The sequence below is a fragment of the Canis lupus genome, chromosome 7 (assembly GCF_011100685.1).
Source record: "Canis lupus familiaris isolate Mischka breed German Shepherd chromosome 7, alternate assembly UU_Cfam_GSD_1.0, whole genome shotgun sequence".
Classification (NCBI taxonomy): Eukaryota; Metazoa; Chordata; class Mammalia; order Carnivora; family Canidae; genus Canis; species Canis lupus.
Genome location: NC_049228.1, coordinates 11,611,238 through 11,631,664, shown reverse-complemented (window position 1 = coordinate 11,631,664; position 20,427 = coordinate 11,611,238). Strand labels below are relative to the sequence as shown.

Sequence of the window (20,427 nt, the reverse complement as noted above, 5' to 3'; positions counted from 1 at the left end):
ATGCCTTTCTTTCTTTTTCTTTCCATCTTTCTTTCTTTCTTTCTTTCTTTCTTTCTTTCTTTCTTTCTTTCTTTCTTTCATTCTAGAGAGCATGCATGAGCCAGGGGGTGGGGGTGAGGGGCAGAAGGAGAGGAAGAGAGAGAATCTTAAGCAGGCTCCACGCCCAGTGTGGAGCCCAACATGGGGCTTGATCTCACAATCCTGAGATCATGACCTGAACTGAAATCAAGAGTCAGACGCTTAATCGACTGAGCCACCCCGGTGCCCCTGATGCCTTTATTCTTGAAGAAAATAAGCATGTTCGTTCTTTCAGAAGCTGAACTTCTCTGGGTGTCCCCATGTAGCAACTGGTTCAAGCCTTTTGACTGAAACTGTTAGTCTGGTATAGCAAGTCATCAACTTGAAGTGATTGATTCTTGTGGGTTACATACAAACACACACTGGTTTTGTGACTTCCTCCCAGCTTCCTAGCCATGATGACAACTCAGCTTTGAGTCTTACGCTGTGATTCATCTTCAAGCTTTTACTAAGTTGTTAAACCACCACAGACAGCAAAGGCAGTAAGTCTGCAGTCTGAAAAAGGTGAAGTCACAGGACCTTAAAAGGCAAAGAAAGAAAACTACTATGATTCCACAGACAAGCCAAGGATAATGTCATATACCACACAACTTTGTTTATCCTGCCTGTGTATGTCAGCTCTGAGGACTGGGGGCCAGGCAATCAGGAGGGTGAGAGAGACTTGTTTGGGACAGGAACCATCTACACATTGAATTTATTAAAGATTTAAGGGGCCCTTTGGGACTTTCCATCCAAAGACTATTGTCTCCCTCCAGCTGCTTGGTTGCTGTGCCTGCTTGGGGCACTCAGGGCCACAGTATAATGAAAATCTGATTTTATCACATCCCCGACCTTCAGTTACAACTTCTCACCCTCCAGTGGGTTCCTGAAAGGGGGAATATTTATTGCAATTTTTAACAGCAATTGAGACCTATCCCTATCCTCCATACTCTTTCCTCAAGTGTCTGGGGTACAACCTCTGAGTTTCCAAAGAATCATAGATCAAGAAGGGAATGGAGGTCACCACTCTCTTGATCCCTCCAAACAAACCCTGGAGGGCTAGGGAAAGTGCCTGGAGCCTCCAGACCCCCCAAAACGGTGTTAAAACTCAATGTGGAATGAGTGGGGGCAGCCCCACAGGGACAGTCTCGCTATGGGTCTCTCAGCAACTGGAGACTGAATCTAACCCTGCATCTTTCCCTTAGGACAACGATCCCTTTGCTCAGAAGACACCAAGTCACAGCAAAGCCACTGCTTGCCCTTCTCATTGTTCACCCTCCGTCGGTCTGTTTTTGTCTGAGCCATGCTTCATGGATCTCTGCTGCTGGGAGAGCTCACTTCACTCTGTGTCTCCAGCATGTATTGGTCTTGTGCCTCTTTGACTCATGAACAACCAGGAAGTTTGTGTTTACCTTCTGTCACCCAAATAGCCAAAGGAAAGTGAAAGATAGACAAAGAGAGAATGAGAGAGAGAGAGAGAGAGAGAGAAGAAAACAAACAAAAAGAATAAGATCACATAGTTGGAGTTTTGTAAATTAAAAAAAATCTTCCTCTAGCATTCTGACTGAATCCAATTTTTAGTGTCCTTTGAAAGGATATTTGATGTGTGGGTGGAGAAGCAGAGTGTGGAGTGGAAAAGAGAAAACTGCATTTCAGTACAAGCCTGTGTGGGCTGTGTCCACTAGTATCAAGACCTGGCCTTGCGGTTACTTGATCTATTGCAATTCATCAGACAGTCAAAATTGGTATGAAATTCTGCATTCCACCTGGTCTGGAATAAACTAGCCACCAGGGAAGTGGGCAAACCAAATATTTCCATTCTGCTTCCATCTGGCCTTTGCTGTATCAATAGCAGACACAGATATGTCACTGAGACAGTTTGATTCAAATTCATGGATGGCTTCTTCCACACCCCACCTCTGAGAATCAATTAAAATGAAGACTCTGGAGCTGCCATCCTGGCTTTTCAGGGAGCAGCAGTGGCACAGGGTTCCAGCTGGGACTGTGGGTTCGGATGGCCTGGGAGTAGCCCTGGCTCCAGGGCCCACTAGCTGAGTGGTCTGGGGCAATCTTCACCCACGTACCTCAGCAACCTCAGCAGTAGAAGGACAATAGTGGTGGTGATGCACCTGCCTCACATGCTGTTGTGCTGATTAACTTAGATGATACACACAGAAAGCACTTGAAACAGTAACCGGTGCATACTGAATGGGCATTTGATATAACCATTACCACTATTTTACAGCAGCTTATAATAAAAGCACTCCATTCTCAATAAACAACTATTTCATTTGGGAGATTGAGAAGGGCAATTAGTATATGATTTAAAAAAAAATGTCAAGCAGGTTTGCTGTATAAAATAGGGGAGATGGAGATCAGAGAAGAAAATTAAATTATTAAGTTCACCTATAATCTCATTGCCCAGAGATAACTCATGTCAATATCTGGGTACTATATATATATATATATATATTGCAATCCATCAGAGCAGTCAAAATTGGTATGAAATTCTTCTGCATTCCACCTGGTCCAGAGTAAACTAGCCACCAGGGAAGTGGGCAGACCAAATACTTCCGTTCTGCTTCCATCCGGCCTTTGCTGTATCAATAGCAGACACAGATATGTCACTGAGGCAGTTTGATTATATTATATTATATTATATTATATTATATTATATTATAAATATATATTTATATAGACTGCAAATATTTACATTTATGTTTATAAATACTTTTATTTTGTACACACACACAAATAAGATACATACATATACATATGTATCTTATCTCACAGGGACTATATAATACCTATTATTTGTTAGGACCTGTCCTTGTCATTTTAAGAAAGAGGGTACACTAAGAACACTGTTGGGGCCCCGATTTTCTCAACTCCCTTCTCTCAAGTCCTATTAGCAGTCCTCTCTGGCTACCCTAAATAAGACAGCTCCCCCCCCCAAGCCAAAAAACCTTCTGTCCCTTGGCCCTGCTTTATTTTATAAGAGGCACTCCTGTAGTTTGTCATCTTTCTTTCCCACAAGAGTCACTTCAGTTACCACCACATGTCCTGCTCCTAGTCTCACACAGTCGTGGTCCTGGCTCCCTGTGTACTTCTCCCTCTGCTACTCACACTTGCCTAGCTACTCTGGGACAGGTTTCCTTAGTCACCAGCTAATGCATTCCGAGGAAATGCAAACTCATGCTCATCCTCTCCCAAGCAAAGCATGAGAGAGAAGGTAACTGCTCATAAATGCACACAGGGAATAGTTCACAGTGAAGTGCAAATGATTCTTTAGTGCCTGTAATTTTCAAGTTTATTGTATAAGGTATATGATCTCCATCACCTGTGAACAGGTAAACACTTGGTTTATACTTCTGTTTCATCACTTGTTTGGGTCTCCCTTGTGTTTCCGGTGTTCTCTTTACCTGCCCATTATATCATCGATATGCCAGTCCATAGGGGCCAGCCTGGGAGCTCTTTCAGGGCCTTTCCCCAGATCTAGTACACAGCCTTCTTTCAGGAAAGAGCTGAGCAGAAGGGTGCATGGATGAGGGAACTGTACCCGCTCTTCCATTTTTGTTCTTAAATCACTGAGAATCAGTCCTCAGATGGCACCAAAGAGGACTGGAAATGGACGGAGAGTTGATGTTTGGGAGTCAGGAGTTAATTCCCTGACAAGTGACATCTGTCTTACGTCTAACCTCAAATCTCCTTCTCTCCAAGTAGAAAAAAGAGCTACTCTGTAATTGATTTACCATAGCCAAGGTTATAAAATATTAATTATGGTTCTTACTCTGATAACTTGCTGAAAGGACAATGAATTGTTTCTGGGAGATGAGAACCTGACGTCACTTCCACGGGGCACAGTGCAGGGGGTGCGGTTTGAAAGCCAAGATGTGTGTGTCTGGAGGAAGCGTATGCACGTCGAGAACATACAGAGTGAGAGAAAAATAGTGAGCAGCCCCTTGGAAAGTTTTACCCAGGAGGTGGGCTCGGGGAGTCATCCAGGGAAGGATCATGTGATGTTTGGGCTTCGTGTCAACCTGGCTAAGCTGAGTCCCCACTTATTTAACCAAATGTTAATACAGGCATTGCGGCGAAGGTATTCTTATAATGTGGTTAACATCTACAATCAGCTCACTTTAAGTGAAGGAAATTACCTTCAATTATGTGGGGGTGGGCCTTACCTAATCAGTTGAAGGCTTTAAGAACTGAGATTTTTCTAGGGAGAAGAAATCCTACCTCGTGACTGCAGCATCAACTCCGGCCTGAGTCGCCAGCCTTCCCACCTGCCCTACCTATTTCGGACTTGGCAGCCCCCTCAATCATGTGAACCAACTCCCTAAAATAAATTCTGTTAATTCTGTTCCCCTGGAGAACCACGATTGCCACCGTTGGGAGGCAGGGGCTACTCACAAGGAGAGTCAGGTGGGGGACCGCCGAGGAAAAAGCAGAAAGAACTCAAAGACACTGCTGTCGCTGCTGTCAGAGAGGAAGGACATGCCAAGTAAAAGTGCATTTGAGACAGGCCTGGGATGCGATGTGAATAAAGAACAGTGCACTTGCCTCGAGACCAGAAACCACTTGGACCTCAGTGAGTGTCAGGATGGGTGTCATGGTCACCAGCATGGGCTTTACGCCTTCCCAAAGCTGTCCCGCTTGCCCTCCCAGTCGGCAAGGGCAGGGATTCACATGCCCACTTCACAGATCAGAAAATAAAGAGCCCCGGGGTATCCCAAGGCTGGGGCCTTGTGGACGCAACAGTGGAGTTTTACCTTGAGGAGACGGAATGATGCTTCAAGGCCGAGGTGAGGCAGGAGGCTGGCGCCAACCCCTTCGACATCCACCTTGGACCGAGATGGCTCTGCACGCCGAGAAAGGACATCCTGAACGTTAGAAATGATCTACCTGAGAATGGTCTCGAAGGCCGTCCCTGTGGATGAGGAGACATTTCGCAGGAGAACTGAAGCGGAAAGGCTTTGGAGGACAGAGTCTTTTCAAGGGGACGTTGAGTGGTGGCGACAAAAGTTACCCATTGGCAAAAACAGCTGGGGAGCCATCTGTCCGGGAGAAGCCTCGGGCCCGTTTCATTACCCCCTTTCCTGCATGTGTGAGAGGCCTGGCCGCCGTCGGGAGGCGGTTTATAGCACAGGGAACAGAAGGAAACCAGTTGGCCCTTGTATAACCTTGGCCTCATTAGCATCAACCCGAAGCCCACTGCACTATTGACTTCTAGTAAACATCCATCCAGCAAGAAGATTTCCCCGAGCCCTGCCTCAGGGGTGTTCAGACACCAGACAGGGCCTTGTCGCTTCTCCATCACCAGCTTTGTGACCCAGGAGTGGCTCCTCCCCACCCACAGCAATCCTGTGCTCAGAAACCACTCAGAAAGTTGGGGGGTGGGGGTAGGAAACCTCCCTGGTCCCCTCTCTGAAAAAGTCTCCCTTCACTCACTCCAAAGGGCCAAGCAAATAAACCCTAGAAAGGTGGTTGGGGAAGTGAAGTGTGCACAATTATATTTCCAACTGTTTTGCAAAGTTTTATTTCTGTACAGCAAGTGACACATTATCTTTCCGGAGGTCAGGGAATAATGCAGTCAGATTCTCGCAACATTGTGCGAGTTAATGTTTCTATTTGCCATTGTGTCCTGTGCAAAGAAAGGCAGCCGGTCACCTAGGGTTACCACAACACAGCACGGAGATGGTCCAATCCACCAGAAGTGCTTTGATAATGTTGGACACTATTGTGCCGACAGGCTCCTTCCTGGCCCACGCTGCATAATGGACCTCCGAGCGCTAAGGAGATAAATGATCCTATCCTTGGAGTGTCAGAGGTAGAGCTCTCCAGAAGCTGCATTCATAATTTCCTCGAACTTAAGGACTTCGATTTTTTAATAGTAATTGAAACATATAATTCAATAGAAGTGTCACTCTAATGTAATAATTGCCAAGGAAATTGAACCGCAAAGAAGTACCATAAATTGCAATTTACCTTTATTAGAGTACTTGGAGCTGGTAATGTTTTCTCATCAAGAAAGCCGCCCCCACCCCCAGATGTCTTCCCCTTCCATCTTTCGAATGTTCATCCTCATTCAGGCTGCCCTCTTCAGCAATACCTTCGCTTCGTCTTAGATTTCCAGTCGGTGGATTTGGCCCCTCTTAAAATGCTTATCATTGCAGAGTGTTTATATTAACTGCTCTGGTGAAAGCTTCATAATATAAACTTCAGTGAAACTCCATTGTCAAATGTCAGCTTCCTCACAATCCACCCAAAACGTTTTCTTTGCTTTTGTGGATATAAGTGATATAATGGTCTTTGTGAATTTAAAGGGCCGTGTGAATAGCAGTTGTGATTCTGCACATCTTTTTAAAGATGAAAATGATCTTCTCCTAGGTCGTCTTCGAACACCACTGAACTAACTCCAGGACTTCGAGTAGCACAAAACAAGAAGCCTTAGTCGCCCTCCTCAGGAGGCGTTGCTTGGAGCCATCTGAATGATTATCATCATTATTCTTCCTAATTGTTGATAGGCAGTGAAGCACTTCATCTCCTAGCGCTGCGGGAATGCACAACCTGCTCACTTCCTATCCCACCCCCGCAATCACTGAGCCATTGTGTCCCCCTCCCGTTTGTGCCGGATTCTGACCCATTGTCATAACCTCCCTCTCCCCTTCTTCCACTCAACTTACCGTGATTTACTTGGAGGAAACATCTGGCCTGAGACTGACCCAAGACAGGAGGCTCTTTGGAACTTGATGCCTGGAAGTTTAGAAAGCAGGTGTCAGAACTCAGTCAGCACCCAGGCAGGACTCAGAAGTGTCATCATTCCCATGACTCCCGGAAGCCTATGGCAGGCTTCAGGTTTGATGAAATGAGAAAAACACAGAGGGGAGGGGATCCCTGGGTGGCTCAGTGGTTGAGCGCCTGCCTTCGGCCCAGGGCCTGATTCTGGAGTCCCAGGATCGATTCCCACATCAGGCTCCCTGCATGGAGCCTGCTTCTCTCTCTCTGTGTGTCTCTCATTAATAAATAAATAAAACCTTTTTTTAAAAAAGCACACAGAGGGGAGAGAGACTAAGCGACAAGGAAAGAATAGGGTGGGAGCAGCGAATAAAAGGAAGGGAAGAGAAGCCTTAGGGAGGAAAACAGGCTAACCGCACACCTCCTGGAGAAAGTCTATGACATAGAGTTAAATGGGGGATGGGGGGGTGTGGTAAGATACAAAGTACATGCCATTATGACTATAACTATTAGAGTCTATATTTATGAAAGTAGAGAAGGGGAATAGAATTTGCCAAAATGATGGATGAGTATATATACGTATATATATAAACACACACTTGGAGCTGGTAATGTGTATATATATAGGTGGTCAGGATCATATATTATTTCTCCATTTTCTGGAATTTCTATTACGTACCATCTTTATAATAGGAAAGCAGGTACAAATGTGGTGTTAGGGAGCCGAATGTAGGGGCCCAGCCAGAGCCACCCTTTCAGGCCCTTGCAAGCCCAGCCCCAGCCTATGTTGTGTTGAAGTCCATAGGCCTGGAGCAGGGAAGGGCAGTTTGAAGTTTTACCCACAGCTGGGTGTTCTCTGCTGTCTCTGCTCAGAGCCTACCAGGCTTGAAGGATGAGCTGACTAAAAGTGGAAATTGGTGCTTTATGTAGGGATGTGCTCATCCCAAAGGACCAGTTTAGAATTCTTTCTAAGGCAGGAGCAGTGCATGGCAATAAGTGATTCTCTCTAGATGTTTGAATTCAGTTTTTCTTTAATGGAAATGTATTCTCATTATTTTTTCCTTCCTTCCTTCCTTCCTTCCTTCCTTCCTTCCTTCCTTCCTTCCTTCCTTCCTTCCTTCCTTCCTTTCTTTCTTTCTTTCTTTCTTTCTTTCTTTCTTTCTTTCTTTCTTTCTTTCTTTCTTTCTTTTTCTTTCTTTCTTCAGCCATCCCCCATGGCAGCACATATACTGGAACTGGCACCAAAAGAAGTGAGTCTTCCTGCAAAGGATGGCATAAAAAGCCAGAAACATCCCATCGTAAATATGTACAAAATGTTCTGACGTCACCCAGACTTGAATTGTCACCCTCCTTTGGCAATCTAGTTAATCGTGCAGGGCCTCAGTAATCTCCATGGCTAAATGAGGGTCATTTATCCTGCTTCACCAGGTTGCTGTAAGAAGGTGTAGAGAGTGTAGCATGTGTCACCTACTTGGAGCATGGAAGCAGTCAACAGGTGGAGTTCCCACTTCCTTCCGACCCAAGGATTCCTGTTCATTCCTCTGCACTTCAGTGGACCTCCTCTACTTCAAAAGAACTTTGAATAACACTCTGGGAGGACCTTACCCATTATTAAGTGCATTTAGACATGCTACTGATTGAATCATGACCATAAAATGTTCCAACCAGATAGAACGACACACTTGTAAAACACACTTGCTTGACAAGTTCCTGTGTCTAAAGGCTGTGGCTGGAGAAATGCTCACTGGACTAGGAACAAGGAGTTCCAGGCGTAGGTCCAAATTGCCACAAACGTGTGGAGTGACTTTGGGCAATATGCTGCTTCTCACACCCTTAGTTTCCTCATCTGTAAAATGAGAAGAAATGGTCAAAAACAGGAATTTTAGCATTTATTCATTTATCGTTTAATATCTATGTATTTACTTTAGAGAGAGAGACAGTGTGAGTGGGGGTGGGGGAGAGGGAGAAGGAGAGAGAGAGAATCCTCAAGCAGACTCCTCTCTGTGCAGGGAGCCCAACATGGGGCTTAATCACATAGCTCTGAGATCATGACCTGAGTTGAAATCAAGAGTCAGATGCTCAACCAAGTGAGCCACCCAGGAGCCTTCAAAATCAAGAATCTTAAAACACGCTATAGCAATACTCATCTGTTCAAGTTCAGTCTTGGCCAAAACAGAGATACTCTGGTTGTGGCAGTGAATGTCTGGTGACCCTCCCCTCCCCCAGCTCCACCATGTTGGTGGCTCTCACTCCCTGGTGGTTGACCTTGAGGCCTATCTTCAAGGCCACAGTGCTAAGCTGCAAGCGACAGATTTTCACACTCTCTTGAACCACTTAGCAACCTGCCCCATCCACAATACCACATATTTCTATTCCATTTTATTAACACCTAGTCACAAGACATGACTACCTATTTTTAAAAATATTGTCAATATGTGCAACACATATTGTCATATGGCTTTGTCCACTTCCATTTCTGGACATTGAAAGAATATTTAGCTTATATTTTGCTTTCCTGTGTCTGTCACTTTCTTTTCCCTCCTCTTCTTCTTCTGTTTTTTCCCTCATTGGCTTACTTTGTTTCCTTCCTGCCTTCTTCCAGAAGGAATCATCTTTCTTGCTGACACTCTCCTGAACCCCTCAGCTGACTCCCTTCTGGGGATTGCCTTGTGTACTTAAGAGTGAGGAGAGAGAGGGGCAGGAAAGTTAGCTGCTGGATGCCTGTCATTTGGGAACACTTTTCTCTCCCTCCTTCCCCGGTTGTTTTTCTCCGATTTATGTTCCAAGCCTTTCCCATCTTCCTCCAGACATCCCCTAAACCATCCCAAGGAACCATTGGTGGCAGCATTACCTTGAAGGCTTTTTAAAAATCCCAGTTCTCGAGTCTTATCCTCTATCTCCGAGGCATGAGTTGAGGAAATAGATGATAAACTTAACTCTCAAAGTGATTTTTCATATCCTTCAAATCTGAAAACGAACTACTTTTCAAATCGCTTTACCCATGCCCCCCATCTCCCAATCTCTTGCTCCTCGGCTTCTTTCCCCTCTGTTTTCATCCTAATTACCAGCTAACTGGTGGATGTCACTGCTACTTCAGCGCGCTCCCACTCTGGATCCCTAATCATGCCCATTGTGCTCCTCAAAGCTAAGTCAAGAATTGCTGCCTTTTTATTTCGCTCTCTCTATATATTGTAGAAGGAAGCAGGTCCTTGCCTCTTTTGTTGTCCCTACTTCTGGGCTGAGCTCCATTTGCTGGTGAACGGGGCTTATCTTCACTCCCCCCTCTAAATACTGTAACATTCAGCATCCTTTCATGTCTGTGCTTTTAAAGTAAATCTTTGGACAATTAAAGATATGAAATGGCTAAATAGAGTTTCTGCACACGTTGTTCTCTGCTTTTTAAAGGTTTAATCACACTTAATGGCTCTCTTCAAAACTTGAATTTTCCATTTTGGTGTTTTGACTCCATTGAAAGAGTTTACTAATATTCTTTCAAAAGTATTCTCTGCTCAAATGAGCTATTCAATAAAGTTTTATGCCATGCTATAGGATTTACGCTAAATGGAAAATAATTTAAAGGGAAATCAGAGTTGGGAATGCCATCCCTCTCTACAGGTTTTGTTAGTTAAACCGTAATTGTCAATATAGAGTCCATTAAAAGTTGGTATAAAGGAACAAGAATTATCATTTAGGTATAAGGGAGACTGTTTCAAGTGTCATCTTAATACCCTTTTTCCTTGAAGATAGTTTATTGCTCGGCCTTGTGATTCTATAAATAGAAACTTATGATAAATTCTTCTTCTTCCCTCCCTCCATCACATTTCCCTTCACCTCCCCTCTCTATTTTTTCTTCCTGAGGAGTAGTGAGCGAAGGATTAGGGAAAAGTAAAAGGAATCCATTTTATGACCAATCTTCTATTAAAGATCGTTTTAAACAAATCATCTTGACTCTTCCGAGTCATGGTCCTGCTAGGTTGTAGTTTGCTCTTACTTGTCACCCTCAGGAGTAGGAAGCCAGCTGGACACGGAGTCCCCCCTGGGTCATACTCACAGTCCAAATGATAGAGTTTGCCACTCGCAAGGGAAATTTAGTGGAAAATAAAAGCCAGTCCTCCCTGACAGCATCTTTACTAACCCCGAGACTCTCTGGTAGGCTGGGTAATATGGATATGCACATGACACTAATGAGGTACATCAACTCAGAGAAGGAAAATGAATGTTATGGATCCGTGACCTATAGGAATGACACCACTTCTCCCTAAGGCCTTCTTCTTTGCCTGCTTTCTCCTTTTCTTAATTCTTTCTTCTTACAGGTAAGCATGGAGTACTTGCAAAATGCCCAGTAGCATGCTGAGTACTAGAACAAGTTTGAGAAACTTGTGACCTGACCTTGAAATGCTAACAGTGGGCTAAAGGAGCAAGAAGTAATGTAGGTAATGGAAAGAAAAACAAAAGTCATGATCCATGATCTAGGAATTGTCAATCGCTTACTACCTGACCACTGAGAAAGCCTTTGACTTCTCTGCGATTCAGTACTTCTCTTTCATTAAGGGGGTTCTGAAGTCAAGTAATAGTCATTGCTATCTGAACGTACCTCATTATTTATTTATTGTTTTATGTCTCCTCTTCCTCCCTAGTGTGTAAACTCCATGAGAACAGGAACCTGTGCTGATTATTCTTCTCTGTATCCCGTGCCTAGAACAGAGGCTGGGCTAGAGCAAATGCTCTATAAGTGTGCCCCTTGGAGATGTTGCAGGTTCAGTTCTAGACAACTGTAACACAGCAAAGAGTGCAATATAGTGAGTCCAGTAAATGTTTTGGTTTTCCAATGCATATAAAAGTTATGTTTACACTAATTTATTAAATGTATAATAACCGCATGTCCACGAATTGGACATACCTAAATTTGAAAATACTTTGTTACTAAAAAATGAATGCTAATCATCATCTGAGCTTTAAGTCAGTCGTAATTGTTTTGCTGGTGGAGGGTCTTGCCTCAATGTTACTGGCCACTGACTGATCGAGGGGACAATTGTTGAAGGCTAGGGTGGCTATGGCAATTTCTTAAAATAAGATAATAATGAAGTTTGCTGTATCCATTGACTCTTGCTTTCATGAATGATTTCTCTGCAGCATTTTTGTTCCTTCTCTGATTAAGTTTTATCTTGATATTGCAGCCATTCACTCACAGTCGTCAGGCGTTAGTTCTCATTCTCGTTCTCTCGCTTTTTCTGCCACACCTTCTATTATTTCCTCCCCTGAAGTCTTGAACCCCTCAAAGTCATCCATGAGAGTTGGAATCACTTCTTCCAAACTCCCCTTAATCTAAAATGGTAAATCTTTTCCATAAAGTTTTCATTTTACTTTGCACAGATTAATTAGAGGACTCACTAGCTATGGCAGCTCTAGCCTTACAAAATGTATTTCTTAAATAATAGAACTTGAAAGTCAAAATTACTTCTTGATCCTCATGGGCTGCAGAATAAATGTTGTGTTAGCAGACTTGAAAACATTAATCTCATTGTACATCCCCATCGGAGCTCCTAGGTAACCAGGTGCATTGTCAATAAGCAATAATCTTTTGAAAGGAATCTTTTATTTTGAGCAGTAGGTCTCAACAGTGGGCTTAAAATATTCAGTAAATGATGATGTAAACAGATGTGCTGTCATCCAGGCTTTGTTTTTCCATTTCTAGAGAACAGATTTGGCATCATTCTTAAGGGCCCTAGGATTCTCAGAATGGTAAATGAGCATTGGCTTTAAGAGAAAGTCACCATCTGCGTTAGCCCCTAAGAAGAACATCAACTTATCCTTTGAAGATGTAAAGCCAGGCATTTACTTCTGTCTCTAGCTAGAAAATACTGGATGGCATCTTTTTCCCCCCAAAAAGGCTGTTTCTTCTACATTGAAAATCTGTTGTTGAGTATAGCCACTTTCATTAATTCTCTTTAGCTAGATCTTCTGGATGACTTGCTATAGTTTCTACATCAGCACTTGCTGCTTCAACTTGCACTCGTATGTTACGGAGATGGTTTCTTTCCTTAAAACTTGTGAATCAATCTCTGGTGGCTTCAAATCTTCCTTCTGCAGCTTCCTCACCTCTCTTAGTCTGCATAGAATTGAAGAGAGTTAGGGCCTTGCTCTGGATTGCACTTTGGCTTAAGGGAATGCTGTGGCTGGTTAGATCTTCTCTCCAGACCTTTCGAATTTTCTCCATATCAGCAATGAGGCTGTTTCAATTTCTTATCATTTGTGTGTTCACTGGAGTAGCACTTTTAATTTCCTCCAAGAACTTGTCCTTTGCATTCACAACTTGGCTAACTGGCACAAGAGGCCAAGCTTTCAGCCTATCTTGGCTTTTGACATGCCTTCCTCACTAAGGTTAATCATTTCTAGCTTTTGATTTAAAGTGAGAAACATGTGACTCTTCCTTTTACTTCAACACTTAAAGGCCATTGTGGGGTTACTAACTGGCCTAATTTCAATATTGTGTCTCAGGGAATAGGAAGGCTTAAGGAGAGGGAGAGAGATGGAGGAACAGTTAGTTAGTTAATAGAGCCATCAGAACACACACATTTGTCTGCTAAGTTTGTTGTATCATATAGGCGCTGTTCATGGTGTCCCAAAACAATTACAAAAGTAACATCAAAGATCACTGGTCACATACCACCAAATATAATATAATAATATTTCAAATATTATTAATATTGCAAATATAATAATATTGCAAAAGCCTGAAGTATTATGGGAATTTCCAAAATGGGACCCAAAGTAAGCAAATGCTGTTGGAAAAATGGCTTTTTGAGGACCAAACTACTAAAGTCCAAGCATGTAGACTTGGTAAGATTTGCATTAGATGGAAGACAAGAGGAATATCATAAAAAGATAGTAACAGAATGAGCAAAATTATGTAAAGCAAGTTTTTCAAAAGTACTGAAAGAGGGGCACCTGGGTGGTTCAGTTTGTTAGGTATCTGACTCTTGATTTCAGCTCAGATCATGATCTCAGGGTTGTGGCATTGAGCCCCCCCAGGCTCTCTTCTGGACAAGGAAACTACTTAAGATTCTCTCTCCCTCTCCCTCTGCTCCTTTCCCACTTCTCAATTGTGTTCTCTCTCTAGCTTTAAAGAAAAAAAAAAAAGATACTGAAGAGACCAATTTGCACTCAGGGGTCATGGATTTGCTCTGGGAAAAGTTGATATGGGCTAGCTTCTGGAAAGTCTTACATGCCAATAGTAAGCCAGTGAGGAGATCAGGAAGGATTTTGATTAGGATGTTACTTCAAGGAAGTAATGTTTTAGGGAGATTAATCAGGCAGCAAAGTATGAGACTGAAGGTGGCAGAGAGATCAATCAAGAGAACACGAAACTAACTGAAGCATTCAGTGACAAAGCCCAAGTTACAATCATGGGAGTGGAATCTGAAGGAAAGGAGCCCTGACAAAGTAAGACTCCATGGAACTGAGATGCTGAGGAACTATGAAGAGATGAAGAAGAAAGCATTTAAGGTAGATGAAGACTAGAGTTCTGGTACAATCAGTAGAAATGGGGAAATGGGGAGGGAGGCCATTTTTGAGAGAAATATAGCAAACTTGTTTTCAGTTATTTTGAGGTGTTGGTGGAACACCTAGGTGGAAATGTCCAGCAGGCAGTGGAAAATGTAGGGCTGGGAAAAGTAATGTGGGTGAGAGCCAAAGATAACAAATGTGAAAGTCATTCCCTCTGAGGTAACAGAAAATCATGGGAGGAGATGGCTTCTTTGAAGAAGAGAAAGAAGAGCAGAGACCCAAGAGCGGAGCCCAAGTGAATGAGTCAGTTGATGGTGAAAAGAGGAGGATGAGGGATAGGTACAGACACTCAGGAAGGGGCAGGACCTACAACCAAGCCAAGAGAGGGAAGACTATAAGTCATTGTAGGCAAATGAGGTACAATATATGAAATGCTTAGCACCACAGCTAAGGCATGATATATAATGAGTATAGGGATCATGACAATGAAAATCCTTGTTAAGTATGAGGGAAGAGTCACTCATATCAGGTGCTATGGAGACATCAAGGAAAATGAAAATTTGGAAAGGCCTTTAGATCTGCCCATTAGGAGGTCACTGAGGAGAACAGGAGGGAGGCAGAAAAGTTGTTCTCCATGCAAACCTATTCCCCAAGGTAATTTTATACATTTTCAGCCTTTCTGGAAGAGCACATGCTGGAAAAATCCTATGTTACTGTATCATCTCCAATCCACATGGAATGTCACATGGGGAAGTCTTTATAAGCCATGTGATGGCAGCCTAGTTTGTGTTCTTGATTATGAGCAGGTCAACCATTCCTGATTAATTTTACCCAATAGAAGAGGAGAGACTGGTTTTCTGTCCCTGACACCTGACATCATCACTTCTTTGTTTTGCTATCTTCTAGAACCAAGCTCTCAAATAGCATGTGTTCAAGATTCAGGGGAGGATAAAGTAATAACATGTTAAACAAGGCTTTGTCAAGTCTCGAGCTTCTACAAATTTCTTTCCATTCCAGAAAGACATGTTAGGAGACCGGATCTCATTAGCTATGGAGCTGATCTGACACTTAAATGTGCTAGGTTGCTGGCTGGCTGCTTGCTAACATTTTGGGTTGCATTTTAAAATATCCTATCTCCAACATACATTTCCCAATCTGTCTATTTAGACTTGTCCTTTAAAGGTGGCAAAGGCATGAATCTGCAAGAAGAGGTCAAGCTTAAAATACAGAAACTATACTGTGTCCCCACTCCTATCACCAATGGGTTTCAATTAATCCTAAAGAACAAATGGCTTACAACAAAAAATTGTAAAACCATGATTTCACTTTATAAGGTTTATCATACTGTCCCTAAAAGCTGGTGATAGGGATTGATTTCAAGTTTCTTAGGGCAGCTGACTTGGATTACCTGTTCTGATAAAGGTCAGGGCTGGGGTGGGAAAGGGGGTTGGGCATAGGTGTCTGAGTTTCATTCATTTGTTTAGTTAGGAAAGTTTCTTCAGTTCAACAAATAGCGAGAGTCTAGACAGGCTGTACTGGGGGCTGGGGATGCAGTGGTGAAAGCAGTAGCTTTGTCCTTAAAAGACTCTAATCCGTTGTCTGGACAGACTGGGGCAGATCATTACAAATCAGAGGGAAGTGCTGGGGCAGAGAAGAATTAGCAGTAGCAGTACCCTCACATCAGAGGAATCCCTAGCCCTGACCTCGCAAAGTCTTTATGAGGTGAGTTAAAGGGACTTTAGAAATGCAATTTCCCTTTTATCCTGAAGAGGGATTTGAGCAGAGATGCCTTGTCAGGGTCACTGCAAGAATGTTCTATCTTGGTCTCTCCGCTTTCCTATTCTCTCTTCTCTCAGGGGAAGTGAAGAAAATCCAGTCATTACCAGAGAAGCCTAACGAAGCTTCACTGTGCTTGTTAATACTTTCAGGCTAGCTCCCCCATCTAAACTAAACAGAGAACAGATTAAGACCTTCCCGGGGTTGGAATCCACCCAACTCCCTGGTGGGAACCTGGTGTATTGGAACTACGACTCCAACAGGGTGGCAGTGGAGGAGGGTGTCCAGGGGCTGGTGGCTTAGAGCCTGTCACGGTGGCCTGGGGGCTTGTTGGAATGGACCAGAAGAAAGAAACGGAGAGCAGGGGCAAGAGGCATCCACTCCAGAGGGAACTTTCATGGGACGAAAGGGCCTACTTCTGACTGGCCTCTTGAGGAAAGCAAGAAAGTGGTAGGGAGTGACAGACCCGAAGTGACCAAGACTGGCATAAAGACACTCCCTCCACCTGTGATTTTCCACAGCCTTACAGACGGGCAAGCTTTTCAGCTTCAGGTTTGACTTGGGTCCCTCCCACTCTCCTGCTCCAACATGTGACCTTGGGAGGAACCAACGCTCTCCCATGCATCTAGGGTTGCAGCGTGCAAGGCTTTAGCACTGACTCCCCATTCCCTGCCCCCCCCCCCTGCTGTCAGAGGGACCCATACAGGGGTCCAGGAGAGCTTGGGCAATATTGAACCAGACCTTGTGCATTTGCTGGGGCTCCAGAGATGCTGGGAAAAGACAGGGATGGTCATTGGGGTCCTTTTGACTTGATCGCCCTTTCACTTTTCGTTCCTCAAACTCTGATAGCAGAGACTGGCCCATAAGAGGATTTGACAGGCTGGCAAGCAGGCTGATCTTGGACCCTTGGGTCTTAGGGGAGGAGGTGCCCCAGAATGGGAAGGAGAAGGACAGGCAAGGCGGGAGTGCTGGAAATAAACCTCACCGGCAGCACTGCAGTTGCTCCAGGTTAGCCCTTCTTGGCTCTGGGAGATTTGGAGTCTAAGACAGCCTCCCACCTCCCCCTCCGGGGTTCTCATTTCCAGGAGAAATAGCTTCTGTCTCTGCACGTCTCCCTCAACTCTCAGCAAGACCGGAACAAGCACATGAAGGTTGTAAACCTGCTACTTCACTGGGGCTGTTTATTTCCAGTCGACAAATATTGTGCCAACGTTCACTTCAATTAGGAGACACATTTGACAATTTGACTACTCCATCTGATGCCTCAAGGGCAAATTTCAGCTCTTTCAGGAAGGGATAGGCCAATACCGGATCCATATGAATAAAATATACAGACAAGGAACATTTGCAGCAGTTTGGGGAACCACCTTCTACAGCAAGGAGAGTAACATGTCTACATGAAAACAAAATTCACATAAATAAAGCATGGGGCTTAAACTGGCGTGAGGCAGAGAATTCAGAGTGAAGGCTATGGTGCCTGCTTGCCCATCACCTGTCCCGAGGTGGGAATTAAGCGAGAATCAGGCCTAAGAAGGTTAAGACATTTGTAATTCTATGGGAGAAATCACCGCAGCAGAGTTCAACTCACTAAGACGCCTGCTAATTTCTTCCAGCTTCTACTGCATCCTAGCAACGGGAAGTTCTTCTTGGAGTCTAATGTCAATCCTCCTGTTTCATCCTTTCTCTGCTTTTTAACCCTGAAGACAAGCAGAAAAGCAGCTTAGCATCCTCCTTTCTACAGCTTTCCAAGTTCTGGATGGTGTAAATCAAGGACCGGGTCCTGAGAATAAAGCACATCCTGCTTAGCACCAACACGGGGGCAATAGGGGCCCAGGGGGGTGACGGGTTTGACCCTCAGCTGCACCCTACCCCTTCTCCAGCTGCCCAGGGCAAGTACCATGAGCCCACTGGGCTCCTATCTCCCCATCAGGGAAGGGGGAAGTCAGTTTCTTCCTCATCTTACAAGGACCTCCTGGGAATAAAGTGAGGTGATAAGACTGTCAGGAAGTGAAAGTTGGATAGAAACGGAGGGACCCTTGTTACTTTGTTCCTGTTTTCTGAGCTGACCCGATCTCAGGTGCAGTGAACTCACAGGGAAGCTCCGTCACTGAGATAGGAAAGCAAAACTGCTTTTAAGTTCACGTGTCTCAGACTTACAACTCGTGTAGTTTCCTTGATGATTAAGCCTGGGTCATCTTAACTCCTTATATGTACAGTTGTTCAAAAAAGGACATCACTCAGCTCCTAAATAAGCTTGTTAATAATCGTAATGGCTTTTTTGGGGGTAAAACTCTAGATTCCTCAATTCTCTCATTCTCATTCATTCATTCATCTCTTGTTCTTTCATTCATTCAGCAAACATTTATGGAAAGCTAGGATTTATGGAGAGCATGGGAAGCTATGAAGTAGAGATGTTTCCTCCCTGGGGGAGACAGAAATGCAGAGCCAGCCTCATGAATGAGGAGGAATGAAACAGGGTGGGAAAGAAGACACTCAATTCTGTACTGAGGAGCAGGATGGCTTGATCTAGACCCAGAACATGATTCATGAGTCAGAGCTTGTGGAGGACAGAAGGGGGAAAGGACATCAGGCAGAGGGCACCGTTTGTGCAAAAACCCAGAGGACAGCGGGACAGCACAGCTCTGCATTTGAGAGCTGGCTTTGGGTTTCCTCTCCCTACCCTCCCTTCCTCTTCCCTCTCTTTGTATCCTTCCTTTCTCCTCTCCCTTTCTCCCTGCTATCATTTTCCTCTTCCTTCCCTTCCCTTTTTTGTCCTCATGATTCTAACAATAATTTTGGTCTCATCTCCAATCCAGATACATCTGAATAGAAATTAAGAAAACAACCAAATACCTAAAGTTCAGGCATGGTTTCATTCTCTCTATAACCACTGTGCTGAGAGGTGAGGACTCATGCTGGTCACCTTACCACTGAGATCTGCTCTGAGACACCCCTTCCTCCCACTTGGTCTCCCTGGGTGGATCCATCATTCTTGTCTTCATTCCTGCCCCCTGGCTGCATTTTTTTCTACACGCTTGAAAAGCTCATTTGAAGAACTCGGGGACCTGGCCGGACGTGGAGAGGATGCCTGAGTGAGCAAAGGGGCCACCGAGCCGTTGGAAGTTCATCAAGGACCCAAAGGCAGAGAGACGTGGGCAGAAGTCATTTACATGTTCACCATTCCCAGCATTAACCAGAATGTGTGTGGATGGTCCAACCATCTTGGTAGCCTTTACACAGATACAATATTGACAGGAAAATTACTACAAAAGTCTTATTAGAACAAAGTCCCATTTAAATTATTTGGATTCCTGATATCTGATCCACCCAGATAGCTCCAGGTAGCAGAGATTATTAAAACTATACCCTCCTGGTCTGATTGTTAAAAGTTTGTGAAAGACAAATTGACCTGATATTGGCCGTGCTGGCCATGTAGCAGTCCCTCTCACCCAAATTCATCTGGCTGTGCTTTTGAGCTAAACAACACGCATCCTCAGACTTCATAAATTGTCATTCCTCTGCCCATCCAGAGAGCAGAAATTCATGACTTGATCTCAATCAAACAGTGTAAAAACCCAAACAAAAATACATCTGGACAGACAAACAGGATGCCAGGTTTTTGCTTGATGAGAAGGGAAATAGCTCAACCCTGGCCCCTTGAAATGAAGGCTTTATCTCAAAAAATGCTCATGGAACCTTAACAGAGTCGCTGAGACCAGCTTCCCTTATAATATACAACATAAACTAGATATGGAGCTCATTTTGCTCAGTGCTTTGTGACCTGGAAAACATTTTGTTGGAGCCTTAAAAAAAAATTAGCCCACATTCATTTTTTTTTTCCCCAAATGCGATGATCATCATTTTCTGTTCCTGTAGCCCAGGTGAACAGCAGCCAGTGAGCTGGGGAAAAAAAAAAAAAAAAAAAAGAAAGAAAGAAAAAAAGAAAAAGTGGACTTACAATTTCCTGACACAGTTAACAAGCCGTTAAAATTCTGTCCTGTTCAACCTTAACATCAGTGTTCAGGGAATCAGAAGGCTAGAACTACAAAGGAAAAATAGATGCTCATCACTCTGGCTGGTATCTGTGCACAAAGTAGACCGAAGAGCAAACAACAACAAAGCACTGCCTACTGGTCAATTAAATAACCCATGATCCACAAAATGGTTACTAAGGCAAAATTTGTCTGAATACACATTTTCCTCAAGAAAAAAAAAATTATCTTGTGTTTTGTAGTTACAAGTGTGGTGTATTTTCTAATAGAGGGAGATCCATCTGGAATGTCCCCGCTGAACACAAAAGCAAAAGAAATGTGACTTGAGCCGAGAGCCTCCCGGACCAAGAGGAAAACC

The 20,427-nt window shown here is 43.9% G+C and overlaps 1 long non-coding RNA gene across 14 annotated transcripts in view; it reads right to left on the bottom strand.

Moving 5' to 3' along the window:
• Window positions 1–252: 252 nt before the first annotated feature.
• Window positions 253–20,427, bottom strand: part of LOC111096626 — a 34,005-nt gene continuing 13,830 nt past the window's right edge. For 2 of the 14 annotated variants that reach the window (XR_005361599.1, XR_005361597.1), the window contains 6 exons: window positions 17,666–17,774; window positions 11,390–11,567; window positions 8,541–8,641; window positions 6,744–6,813; window positions 4,830–4,987; window positions 253–597 (listed from right to left, as the gene is read on the bottom strand). This is a non-coding gene — a long non-coding RNA (uncharacterized LOC111096626). The other 12 variants (XR_005361606.1, XR_005361605.1, XR_005361598.1 and 9 more) reach the window with 11 other exon arrangements.